The 14,153-nt window shown below is 38.8% G+C and overlaps 1 protein-coding gene and 1 long non-coding RNA gene across 2 annotated transcripts in view; one reads left to right on the forward strand and one right to left on the reverse strand.

Moving 5' to 3' along the window:
• Positions 1 to 14,153, forward strand: part of LOC124218702 (matrix metalloproteinase-2-like) — a 164,057-nt gene that overhangs the window by 75,811 nt on the left and 74,093 nt on the right. The gene's annotated exons all lie outside the window — the stretch shown is intronic.
• Positions 13,351 to 14,153, reverse strand: part of LOC124218705 (uncharacterized) — a 35,184-nt gene continuing 34,381 nt past the window's right edge. The window contains exon 3 of the long non-coding RNA XR_006883153.2: positions 13,351 to 13,633. This is a non-coding gene — a long non-coding RNA (uncharacterized lncRNA). The remainder of the gene's footprint in view (positions 13,634 to 14,153) is intronic.

The raw sequence follows: 14,153 nt of genomic DNA on the forward strand, positions 1-14,153 counted from the left end.
TAACTCGACGTCGGATTAATTAACGGTTCTTTAATCATCGCGAAGCCGGCCAGCCGGCTTAATTATAAGGAGCGGCTTTACAGTCAAGTGCTTGAAACGTGTGCGCAGATTTTTCAAACGTCTTTTTATTTATTAAACTATTTACTTTTACACGATTATCGTAATTCTTCACCTCGGTTATCAACCGCGTTATTGCAGTTACATTTCCACTTGTACAAATTGGCGAGAAAGTCATCGTTTAACACGATTCTGTCACGCGCAGCGCTTTCAATTCCAGGATACGAAACCATTGCGCGGATGATCTTGGTCTCCAATTTCCCGGCATAAACACATCGGGACGCCGGAGCGACCGGAGTTTGATTGAGAACCCGTTTCACGCCGGATTTAACACCGTCTTAATTAATCCTGCGCTCTTCCTCCGCGTCTCTTTCATTCTCCCCTCAATTCTCTCTCTCTCTCTCTCTCTCTGTAATCCCGAGACTTCGCGCTCCAGACACACGTTATTTTCCGATAACGAAATCGAAGAATTTTCTGCATGACAATTATTATTATTGCCATTATTATTATTACTATTATTATTGTTATCGTCATCGTCCACGGATTCAAAGCGTGAGAACGATCCAAGGAACCGTCGATGCCGATAATTGGCACTCGGATTTATCCGAGTCTGCTCGGAGGCAAACGTGCGGATAATATTTCCATCCGATATGATACATTTAACTCTAGATTCTCACGATGAACGATTCTTGCCAATAATCGCAGGTAATTAATTTTTCAGCGACTTTCGTTGCCGTACGATTGATAAATTTTTTCCACTTTCATTTGGAAATGAAAAATAAATAAAACAATCAATTTTGCCGTAACAATTATAATTGTAAATATAGGTATTAGATTTTTTTGTTCATACTATTGCTTATACCGTTAAACTAATTTTTATATTCTAAGCGGAACCACGATTTAAGCTTGAAAGGTTAAAAATAATAAATAAAGGATCGTGCGGCGAGTGCACGACGTAGAAATTTTTCTCGGTGTTATTTTCACCCCTTTTATACGTGTATATAATACACGTTGTAACGATACGAGTATATTTACTTAAAATCAAAACAACGACCAAGTATAATTTGACTCGTTGGGTCAACCGCGTGGTAAATAAATACAACTTCGTCTAATTCCACTTGTCTTCTCGGAGAGAGTCTTTCTTTCATTCGAACGATCTACGTAGCACGACGTGTTGATTCTCCATCTTCGATAACGTGTTGATGAAAATATTGAATATAATTGTAGAACGTGAATAAAAATTGAAAAGAAGAGATGGCGAGGGAGGTTCTCACTGTGAATAATAAGTGTCAAAGAAGCAATATTGAATTACGATGAAAATTGATCGGAATATCGTTAAAATCGAAAGGGAGAGTGGATCCTTGCTTCGTAAACGAGTCGCTGTTACTGCCACACATCTGTTCGAAGACCTTCACAACGTGATTCTCAAAGTTAAGTCAAACGTAAGAAAAACTCTTTTTTTTAAATAAAAGATACGTCTCGAGACAATTTTAAAACAAGAAACCCGAGGGAAGACTATTTAATAATTTCAATATATGATCGAACGAACGAACGAATACTTTTGAATATACGTGCACGCAATTTTATGTGCCATTTTTTCTGCCTTTATCATAAAAGAATACAACTCTGATTAGTCAAAGTTCCGAAAGTGCGAGAATGAAAAAAATTTAAAATCCGAAACATCGAAATTACGAGTGATCCATGATTTTCAGTTCAGTGAAAGTTCACCACTTTGATCTATCTTTGTTTAGGAATTTCGATATTTTTTACGTTGGGTATCCTGGTAATTCTGATTTTTCACACCCAATTGTTGAATAAACTACGCTGTGCGAGTATATTTTAATATTTGGAATTTCACTCCATCGGAACTTAACTTTTCGTAACTTGAATTTTCGAAATCTCGCATCACGTAACATTGATCCACGGTGTTTCCAACCATTCGAAATTCGCTGTTTCTCCAAAGTTTGGTTTCTTCACTCCCTCGTATCGCCGAAAAAATAATTCAAAATTAAGCGCTCTCGGAGCTTTATCAAATTCGGAACTTCAACCCCGCCCCTGTAAAAAACGAACGACGCCTGCAAGCTCTCTCAATTTTTCCCCTCAAACGCTTATCGTTGGATCTCTACGGGGAATTGATGCCTCCTCCGTTCTTTTTTTCTCTCTCTCTCTCTCTCTCTCTCTCTCTTTTTTTTTTTTTTACTTTTTTCTTACACTTACACCACGCACCGAGCTTCCTCTGCCGCGCCGCAAGCTTAACGTGGCGAACGGATGTTGGGCCAAAGCGTCGCGACGCGGATGCAGCGTGTAACGTACCCGATAGGCGATAACCGGCCCTGCGATAAAGTAAGAAACTCGGTGCTGAATGATAAACGGTATCTTGGCTAAACAATCCGACCGGCTGTTGCTGCTGCTGATGCTGATGCTGATGCTGGGCAAGTTACGCAGGGGCGGAACCAACGGTTCTCGCTTTCGGAAGCGAGGCTGCGAGGCCTTCTTCCGGCCGACACCTGCGCCTCGAAAACTCGACGGACGGAAGAGATTTCGCAAACGAATCTCACGCGGGTTTCGTTTATACGTAAGGCATTACACCCCAAAATGCCCTGGCCGTTGCTGATTTAAAAAAAAAAAAATTATCTTTCACTGAGTTTCAGAGTTTTTTTTAACGCGGAAACCCAATTATCGAATCAATAGCGACAATTGATTGTCTTGAAATTTTTTACATTAGTTCTTTGTTCGGAAACGAACATTTTTAGACGAAAATGGTAGCGGGAAAGCTTTTGGTTTAGAATGTACAGGCGAAAAAAGTGAGGTAAATCGAATTGACTGTAAATTTGTGTTTTTTAAGTTTTTCTAGGAGATAGAAATTTCCATTTAGATGCAATTTCAATTTAACGTCTTAGAAGCGTTCTTCCGATTCTTACAACCTTAATCCTCACCGTTTCGAAATAATGTATCCATCAATTTTATCATTTTTTTCGTATTAAACCTTTGTATTAGAATTGTGCACAACTCACTGCGAACGGAACAAAAATCCGCCCCAATCTGTTTCTTTTTTTTTTCTGCAAAAATGTCCGATCTCTCCAAATACAAAATTCATTATCAGATTCAAGATTCTCAGAAACTGCGTCAAGAAGAAAGAAGAAAACATGTTTTTTCGACAGTTTCTTTACTGTGAAAAAATAAACGTTTCGTAGTATACTTGCAAAGTTTTTGGAACGCAGGGATGAGAATGGAATCGTAAAATTAAATCGTCTCGAATGTTCCGTTTATCACAGAGCGTCTTATTCACAGCTTCTCCATCCTCGTTTCATTTTGTATTCGGTCTAGCCCTCCGGCTTCGTGTTTGGAGGGAACAAACCCGTGTCTGTTTGCACCATGCGATACGAAACACATGCACGGGTCTACCAGAAGCGCTGCACGTGTCAACCGTCGTTTATGTCTTCTTTTTTTCCACACCGAAGATTGCTTTTTGCAACCCACTGATTCACTCGACCTTTATCGGCAAGCCGGCCTCCTTTTTTAAAAGATATTTAAATTAAATTTAAATCAGTTTTCGTCGAGAAGTCTTTTCAACGTCGTTTTCAGCTGCCGCGGTAGAATTCGAAAATAACAATTTTTATACTCTATAATATTGTTGGCTATGCCGAATCGTGTTAAATATTAGCGAAGTTTCAATGTTTTCCATTTCTTTTAATTTTTTAAATTATTTATCCGACACAGTCAAGTGTATTTGCAATTCCGTGTAATATCAAAATGCATCGAGTTTTTCGAGTCAAAGGGGAAGGAAAGAGAGAGAGAAAAAAAAAGAAATTTTCATCAATCCATCCCGGTAAAGTTCAGTTCATTAGTTTCTCTGAAATTGGCAACATCACGTCGTCGTATCGCTCGCTAATTGTTTTCGTCCAATAAGACGAATTTCGTGATTTTCATCGCACTGTAAAACGTTGTCAAAATTCGTTGGTTATCTGTCGAATTTAAATTTTCATAACTTTGAGCCGAGCACACGTTATTGACGTGTACGAAGGAAGTCGTGTAAAGAAGGTGTACAAAAATCGTCTAATATCGACGGAAATAAATTTAAAAAAAATAAATAAATAAATAAAATAACGATGAAAAAAAAAATCGGAAGATCAGAAAAATTATAATATATATTTAATACACGTACGCATGAAAGAGAAAAATATATAAATTTTCATCAAGATTTACGATGTCTAGTAGAAACATCCGGCCCGTTTCATGTACGAGAACCGTCAGGATGCCAAGACCGCTTTTACCAAATTTATGCTCACCGGGATATCAGGTTAGCACGCGAGATATGCGCCGGGGAATTTCTTCTTCGAACCCTTGGGTATTATAGCTGGTATAAAACCCGCCTCTCCAGATTCGTCATCTACAGATTTCAGCCATCGGTATTCCGAATGTTTTTTTCACGTCATATCCGTATACCTAAACAATTTAGAGGTCGGTCCTCGAGAATGCAATTTTTGAATTTCGACCGACTCGTACCTCAAATCGGCTCCAAATATCTAATTCAAAAATTCATCTCTAATTTTTTTCACATTTTTACTTCAACTCCAAAGCCGTGCCCCAAAGAGGGTTGATTTTCCCATTTAACCCTCTTTAAGGGGACGGTAAATCTACCCGACGGACTCGGATGATATTTGATATATGGGGAGGTTTCTTGGGGCGATGATTACGAAGATGTGAACTCGAAATTTTGAAATTCAAAATGGCCGAACCAATACGGCGAACAAACATCCCAAAAGTCACACTTTGTTTTGCCAAATTCGATCTGCTATATTGAATTTTGAAATTTCGAATCCATATTCGTATAATCAGGGACCCAAAAAGACCGATTTGGGGGGTAAGAGGGTCGAAATTCAAAAATGACTTTAAGGACCACCCTACTATACCTACATATAAATTAGGGTGTGTCAGAAAAAAAAAAACTCGCGATTCTTCAACGTCGCATCCTCAAAAAAGTTTGTTTAAGTTGAACGAAAGAGTCTGTGAAAAAGTGAGCGTTCCACGTTACGTGGAATGTCGCGCTCGTTTGATTTTTCACATTTTCACAATTGTTTTCAATGTACGAAGAATTGTGAAGAAAATTTTTTTTTCCGCTGCTCACGTTATTCGTAATACCAATTTACTTCACAAAGAAGATCCGTAATCGTAATATCGAGTCTTCGGTTGATGTTTGACAAGTTTATCCGACGACTTTTTTATTTGACCAATTCGACGTCTTAGGAAAAAAAATACGTTCGATGTATTGTTATGTTACAAATCGTGATCTTTGTGTACAGTGTACGTATCACGTACATAAAATTTGTTTTTCACGGTCAATGAGAATCGCAACTGCGGACGATTTTCTTCCAGTCTCGGTATCATTTGACTCGCGAAATCGGTAAAAACCGACTGTTTCGACGGCTCGCGTATGCCGCCTGAATTTTTATACCCAATTTTCCGTCACGCCGTAGGATCTTCTTCCTCTTTCTTTCCGCTTCCCTGCTTCAGGTACCGTCGCCACCCTCGTTCTCTACCCCCTGACCTCCACTCACCTCCGCCACTTCCCAACCGGCCTGAATTACCGGAAACTCGTTCCTCGGCTTTACGGAATATACGGACTCCGTTATGGGGGAGCCGTCCGTTTAGTCAGGGACGGTATTTCCACGACCGTTCGTCTCGGGATCTTCACCAGCCTCACCGACAGTCTCTTGGACACCGCTTCTTTCACCGCTGCCAATTTCGCGTCCACCGCGGTCGTCGCTGGATTTACGTCCAGCCTGATCGGTCCGGATTTCGCCTAAGATAACCTAAAAGAAAGAAAAAAAAAAAAAAAAACGAAAAACAAGATCGGCAAAACCGTTGCGTAGAGTCTTACGTATATTTTATACGTTTTATTTTCTTCGCTGGAAATCAATTATTCAAATTTCTCACGTTTTTCTTATTCAATCTTGTTACGCAAAAACAACGTCGTTCTATTTATGAACTCTTCGGATGGTGAAGTGACTTTTTCTTTTCGCGAACGATTGATTTTTTTCTTGTTTCCTCTTTCATTTTATCGGAAGCCGATTAAAACAAGACGTTTTTTTTTTCGAATAGAAGAAGACATTCTTTTTTCGAGATATTCCAAACCCAAGTGATCATTTATTGGTGATAAATTTGAATATTTGAAGATTTTCATCACTGTTTTCAAACCTTACCACCGATCGCGGCGGTTTCAACACGATGGTGTAATTGCAATCGAATTACTTCTTGCAAGAATGAAGATCGTTTTATTTCCCTTCAATTCCACGCGCAGGCGTGCCCGCTGATTTTATCCTCACGAGGATGGACGTGGATAACTATAAATGGCGGAAGGGGAGATTGAAACGTGAGCTGAGGGAGGTTTGGAAGACCCATGGATTCACGGGGGTCTACAGAGGTCTTTTTTCCACCACCATACACGCGGCCCTCGTCTGCGCCATGCAGTTCGCCCTTTACGCCGAGCTCGTCATCGTCAGCAAACGTCACTTGCCCGACGAAAATCCCATCGCCGTTTCCCTAATTTGCGGAAAAATCGTCAGCCGTTTAGTCGGCGTGTTTCTTACGCAGCCGTTTCATCTTCTCAAGTATAGATTCCAGGTTAACCACTCAGTTTTTATAACACACATGTTTTTGTTTTTTTTGTAATCTGCCATTAAACACTTTAAGGGGGGTCAGACTGCACTTCCAAATTAAGGCTTGTCAAAGGAAGATTTAGCAGTTTTTTTAATTTCTATTTTTCGTTGTGAGAAAACTTTTCCAGTTCTACTGGTTCTGTAAGAAATATTACGATTTTGTGGTTGAAACTGTCAAATCGTTCCTTGACATGCTTTACGTTGGATTTGGTTTCACCCCCTTTAAAATGTTTAACGGTGAATAAAAGAAATACGTGTCGCTTAGTTTTTGGTCTACTGTAATATATTGGAAAAGAAATCAAATCGGAGATATCTTTCACGAGTACTTTAACCCTTTGTGTGAAAACTGGTTCTTTTAGGGAACCGTCGGTTTTTGAATGTTAATTTTTCTTAACGATACTTACAAAATTTTTTAGTTGACACTTTGAGTAAAAACCCTGAATTTCCTCCAATCTCTGTAAAACTTGGAGCACTTGGAAAAAGTGTACAGACAAAAGTTGTAAAAAAAATTGTTCACACACCGAGGGTTTAAATCAGCTTTGTCAAAGGAAATATCGAAAAAAACTGACGAGATAAAGTTTTTTATCAAATCTGCAGGGCAGATAAATAATCAGAGTTGTTTCAATAATGAAACCAATTCTTGTTTCATCGAAGTTAGAGAATTTTAACAGGGTTTGTAGCTTCTGACCAATGTAGTTCCTTCAACGTTTTTTTTTTTTCCTAGTTCTTTCTTCACCGAAAAGATTTGCCAATATACCGTAGATAGATTTTTCAATGCTTCACCGTGATGAACTCATTTTCAAAAGCAGTTATTCGGATTTGAATCGAACGAATTTTCTAAGCGGTCATTCAAATTGAAATAAAATGTCTGGTTCCAATTTATTGACATTGTAACTTTCGTTGATTATCAATGATTCCTTAGCTTTTTATGCAATTATCATAATACTGTTGAAAATTTGGTTGAATCATAGAAAACTACTGAAAATCACTCGTCGATAAAATGGAAGTTTCAGAAATTTCAAACGACAAGAGACGAAGGTAAAAATAAAAAGTTGAAGAATACGAAACCATGTTGCGTTTACCGCAAGACTTGCAAAATGATTTTCAATGATTTCGTGGACCGGTTTCTCGTTTCTTAAAGAAAAAAAAAAAAACATCCAACCCCTGATAATTTTCAATTCGATTTCCAACTCTAAGTTTTATCACTATTCCGCCAGCGAATGGCCCTGCGATTTTTTACGTTCGTTTCTCTGACCTCAATTTTCGTCTAATCGTTCAGCTGATGACGACGGAGTCGCGAAAAATCGGCCTCTACCGTTTCGCCCGTATAATACTCCACCATACCGGATACGCGGGGATGTGGAATTGCCTTTCGATATACGCCGCCTGCCAGATACCCTTCGCCGTATCCTTTCGTACGATCTTAAAAATCATCGACGATTTGTGGAAATCGCTGGAGGTGGAACCGCCGCCTTTTTCCACCCACCGAGGGCTCCGGAAAATCTTGGTGGAAAAATACAAGGATCGCATCCCCCCGAAATCTCGGGACGATTAGGCAGCGGCGAGATCTTCCGGAAGTCAAACGAGGCAAAAGCAAACGGCTGTTTCCCGTTCCTGATAATGATCGCGCGCGCGCGAATTCTTGTGGAAAGAAAACGTGGAGAGCTCGGAGGCGCAAGAAGTCGAATGAAACACAAGACGGAAATGGGAGTGGGAAAAAAATTTGCCAAAGTGTCAGGCGAAGAATGTAAGAAAAAACCTGAGGAGAAATTATCGCAGGATTCCTGTGATTACAGGATCTCCCGTTCAAATAACAGTTTATCCACTTTGCGAAATTGGACTCTTTTTTTTGCCATAAAACTTGTTTCCAAAATTACAATCCTAAATCACTCTGCGGTTGATTCGACGCCTTTTCATCGCCTCCATTTTTGTGGCCAATTTATTTCCCGCCCATGGAAAGACGTTGTACCGTCGTATCGGATTTAAAAAATTTTTTCAACGTTTCGTCGTAGTGTGAATAAAAAAAAAAACAAAGTTGCTTCAGTTTCGAAACAATATTTTGCGACGTTTCGCGTCATTCATATACTTTCTTAGGTTATTGTGTAACGAAAAAAACATTCCTCACGTTTTGAAACAATAATTATTTTTCCAAATTATATCTTCTCCTTACTCAAGTTTCTCTCAAATTTTCAAAATACTTTGCCGTAACGAATATCTCCCCATACGAATATCATTTTATACCCTATATCATCCATACGCCGTAAAACGTGAAAATTTAATCGTAACGATCGTCGATAGAGAGACAATTATTTTTTCAAAAAATAAGCAATTGTAAATAGAGAACAAAAAAAAAAAGAAAATCCGTCACATACGTATTTTCTTTTTTTTCTTCTTTCTTCTTTCTTTCTCTCTTTCTCTCTTTCTTCTCCCGCTACCTGTATATACCTACTTATACGTATAACACGTATGTATCCACGTTGTACTTCGAACATGGTCTGTTCGCGAAGAGCGTGTGATTCGTTGGGTCCAGCTGAAACGGGCACGCTGCCGTAGGAAAGGAGGGTGAGGAGGGAGGAGGAGGACGAAGCCGTTATCGGGGCATCCGCCCAACGGCAATAACTCCCGGGAGAGGATGAAATACGGAGGCCAGATTTCTGTTAGACGCTTTTAGACCCCGTTGACCAACTATCAAACAACCACCACCACCACCACCACCACCACCACCACCACGCGCTGACTGTGCGATAAGCGATAATCAGTGACAGGTGGCAACGCCCCCTCTTCATAGAGACCGAGGTTCCGCCTATTATTACTTTCATTATTATTTTTCGACTGACACTCGAGCAATTATACTGGAAGCTGTTTATTGTTACACACGCCCGTCACATTTAATGTAGCCTTAATTGCGAGAGTGACATTTGGCTGATAACAGATGGAAAAAGAAACAAAAAAAAAGTAACGGAAATATGACGGTAGCGGTGTGTTTTATTGTTGTTGTTGCTTTTTTTTTCCATTTGTTTCTCTTGTTTTTTATTTTCAAATGCGAATTTGTAGCGAGGATCATCGCGGGAGTAGAATCGTTCCGGAAATACTTCTTGAGATTTAAATTCCCGGCTTGTTTCGTTGTTTGTTGTTAGTTGTTCTGGGAAAATCGGGAAGAATATGTTCGGGGAATATTAAGAAATAGTTACAGTTGTTGTTAGAATTTTTTTAACAACGAAACGTATTCGAATCGATGAGCGAATGAAGTGTCGAATCGAAATACGATATTACGTTGCCCTCTTTGGTAAAGAGAGTAATTTTGATGATTGAAATGGGGAAAAGTTTAGGTATTTTGTAAAGGAAATCGACTGGCTATCGGATTGATTTACACGTACTGACTTTTGACGTTACTTTATACATTGAACCAACTTTTCGCCTCACTTTTTATACGCTCAAATTACTTTGAATGCCTGTGCAGGCGATCGAGAAGTCGAAGGGAAAAGCGAGCCGAGAGGAAACTGCTGCGGAAGAAATAAAAATATGTTTTCTTCTTCTTCTTCTTCTTCTTTTTTACCGCCGATTTTCGCAACTTTTGTAAAACTGTCAAAACACGCGTGTATACGCGAATTTAAATGCGTCTGACTTTCGAGCTATGCGAAAGAATTTTCGCTGACGTGATAAATCTTACCGAGGGGTTCCTCCTCGTCTCAATTCTTCCTTCGCATCGTATTTTGCGCATATATTCATTTCTTATCTCTGCGAATTGCGATATATTTTTCTTCTTCTTATTCATCTTATTTCTTCTGCATTAAAACGCAGCCTCGCTGAAGACTGTATTATAAAAGCGGAGACAGAGGTAAATAGAAATAGAAATAGAGAGAGAGTGAGAGAGAAATTCAGACACGCGCAGGGACTGAATACGTTCTGAAGAATACAGAGGCCATTTTGTAATTACTCACCTACACGCCTTTGACACGATGTGCTTAATGTTTGAGAAAATTGTTCTTATTTTTTTAAATATCTGATCAGTTTGCTCCCTCTTTTAAATTCTTGACGTTTTACAAAATCTCGGGTTTCCGGAACGAATGTACTTACCGAACACATTAGCACTTGCGGGAATCGTTGCGTCATTTTGTGAAAGTAATTATCTTCCCGTTCTAATTTATATTACCGCGAGAGTAAGAGAGAGGGTGGTTTTGAATTTGAGGCTGGGTTGGGTCAGGTTAGGTTAGACTCTCTATGTACGTACACGTAGAAATTTCAGTGCAGAGCTACGCCACTCGGCAATATACTAATTACGTCTATACTCGATTAGGGAGAGATGATAAGCTGCCGGGTCGAGACAGCTCGAGGACTGTTCTCACAGCTTGACAGGTATAACGGAATATCAAAATTCATCACATTGCGCCGCAGCGTCGTGGTTATAGCATTAAAAAATTCATTACGAGGATCGAGTAATTCGTTGAAAGGTCACTGTTATATTAATAATAACGACAGCAATTAATAATCCATCGTTATTAAACAGATTTATTTTTCAACGAATGTTCCCGTGTCGATTATCCGTTCGAAACTAACGAGTCTCACAAAATTATCGTTCGAAGTCGGATGTTGATAGTTGTACAATTATAGAAATTTGTACAACGCGAATCTCGTGTTTGAAAATGGAATGAAAAATGTTATCAGCCCGAAATAATCGCTCGATCGATACTTGAATTTCGTTTTTTCAACTCACAAATTAGCACCCGAATTATTCGTCGTCGTCGCATCGGACGAATGTACAAATTATACGCTTTTCATCATCACTGCAGAAAATTAATGTCTGTTTATTGAATTTTCATCGGTCACCGAGTGGTGATACAATTTGACATAACGTTGACGTTTCGTTCGAGTTTGATTTCTTTGCAAGTTTTGCCACCAAAAAATTCGGACTTTGGCGCCTTCGGTACTCTTCAAATTCGAAATTTCAACCCCGCCCGACAAAAATGTCAATTTCGAGCGACGCGTCAATATCGTCCTAATACGGAGAAAAATCTTGTCAAAAACCATGCTGTAAATTATACACTGAGAGAAATTTTAGTTCCGTTTAGTGCTCGGTCCTTAACTATTTTCATTTTTTACCACAATCGAAAAATATAGTTCTCGGTACAAAATGAAAATTAGTTTTCCGGCTGTCACCGGAAAGTCTAGTATCCGTTGTTATTCTTTCTCATTACGATCACTGTTGCTATATTTTCTTGCAAGAACAAATTGACGTTAAAGCCTTGTTTAACCAAAAAAGTAGAGTAAACCTCAGAAACTGATTCAGCGTTGCAATAACCAAAAAAGGATCGACGACAGCGCAAAATGTTTACGCGTACCTCGTTTTTCCTAATTCCAACGATATTCAAACAGTTTTTTTAACGATATCTGTTTTACTGAATTTTTCTAGTTACTATAAGAAATGAAATTTTTCTCAGTGTAGAAAAAGCAAAAAAAAAAAAAAACAGAATAAAGACATCGTCGTATCGCGTTTCCGTATCCTAGGATATCTGGTTCCCCCCCTTTTCTCTTTGGCTTCCTCTTTAACCACCCGTCCCGAAGTTCGCGTCGCGTCGCCTCGCGTCGAACCAGCGACGCACGCCACCCCGCATTCAGTTCGACGTCGGTTTTGGGCGTCGGGGCGCCCGTTTCGCCTCAGTGCTTTGGCGCGGTTCGTGCGGAGCGCTTCTCATCGTCTCTGCTGTTCCGGTCGCTCCGACAGCCGCCTATTACTTTACGCACACACATATATACGTATATGTATGATGGATCGAAAATTAACTTTCGACGGTTCGCTGTTTGTTTCATTGAAGTATACGTCAAGTATTTCGACGCATCTGGCAGTATCAATCTGAGTTTTGGAAACGCCCCAGAATCGGAGTGCAGATATAATGATTCGCGATAAAATGGCAAGTTTACAATAATTCTCTTTGTTCTTTGAATTTTCGTTTTTTTTTTCTCTTTCTCTCTCTCTCTCTCTCTCTCTTCTGTTTCATTTCTATACCATTTCACGCGTATAAGCTTGTGGTTTTCTTTTTTTATTCTACAATATTACCTACATTGTATGATCGACGATTTATTTTTTATTTTTTGCTCCAGTTGTACGATAAACGTTTTATTCATTCCTTGATAATGTAATCGGAGCTTCATTGGAGGTAAAAAACAAGGAAAAATTTCTTCCTTTTACCTACCAACTAACTTTGTATTACACTTTAATTTCCTGGCTTGATTAATAATATATATATATATTGTATATATATGAATATACACAATTTACGCCAGCTGCTGAATCACTCGGAGCGCTTTTAATTCTTCTGGTGCTACAAGCTCACTCGTCAACTTTGAATATTCTTATTAAATTGAATTTCTACGTTAATTACATACCATCCCTGCACTTACTCATCATTTTCTACTTCTACTTCTTCCACTTCTTCTTCTTCTTCTTCTTCTTCTTCTTCTTCTTCTTTTCTTCTTCTTCCATCCATTACGTCTCAAAGAATTCCACGAATGAACTAACGCGGTAAGAAAATTCACGCCACGTACGCATTATATTTAACGTTTATATTTTCCAAAAATATTTACACATTTACTGCAAAGCGCGAAGAGTTTCCTCGGTACATTTTTTTTTTTTCCAATTTTTTTATAAACATACCTATATCCGTTACAATTCCGAGTGTTATTTCGGTCGTAAATCAGCCACTTGATCCCCCCCTTTTTTTTTACCCTCCACGTCCTCTTTTTTTCTTCTTTTTTTTTTTTTGCTCTCACCCAAAGAGTGTTTCGTCGTTTTATGGCCATTCGAAATAAGGACTACGTATAAAATACATACGACAGTAGGCCCAGTGTGCAGCGGCGTGAAGGTATTTTCTAATGATGATTTTTGATACGGGTTGAAATTCTTCAGGTCAATCTCCCCCCTTTGAATAGAAAAATAAATAAATAATATCACATAACGCCTATGGGAAAAAGTGAAAGGGCGAGTCAAGAAAAGGAAAATTGAAAATGAAATTGGGCCTGTCGCATGGAAAATTAATGTAGGAATATTATTTTTCGTTTGCTGATTGTGAGTTTGCCAAGTTTTTGCTTCTTTTTCCTCTCGATGTTTTTTTCTGTTTTTCTTATCTCTTTCACCACGATTCTTACTAATTCTCATCTTTGTCTATATTCTTCTAGAGACAATATAGAAATAGAATAACCGTCGTGATATTTCGCTGGTCAATCTACACTTTTTGGCTTCGATAAATTCAACAACTTTCAACGACTCAAAGCTTTCGCAAAAATTCATCCGTCATACCCTGAGATTGTTACAGTTTCTTCACATTTGTTTATACGCGAGAATGTTTGTCTCTGCTAATTCAAGTTATACGTATACAATTCAAGGGATAAAAATTCTATCCGTCTATTCAAAAAAAAAAAAAAAAAACACGGAGTGCAGAA

This window comes from Neodiprion pinetum, chromosome 5 (genome assembly GCF_021155775.2).
Source record: "Neodiprion pinetum isolate iyNeoPine1 chromosome 5, iyNeoPine1.2, whole genome shotgun sequence".
NCBI lineage: Eukaryota > Metazoa > Arthropoda > Insecta > Hymenoptera > Diprionidae > Neodiprion > Neodiprion pinetum.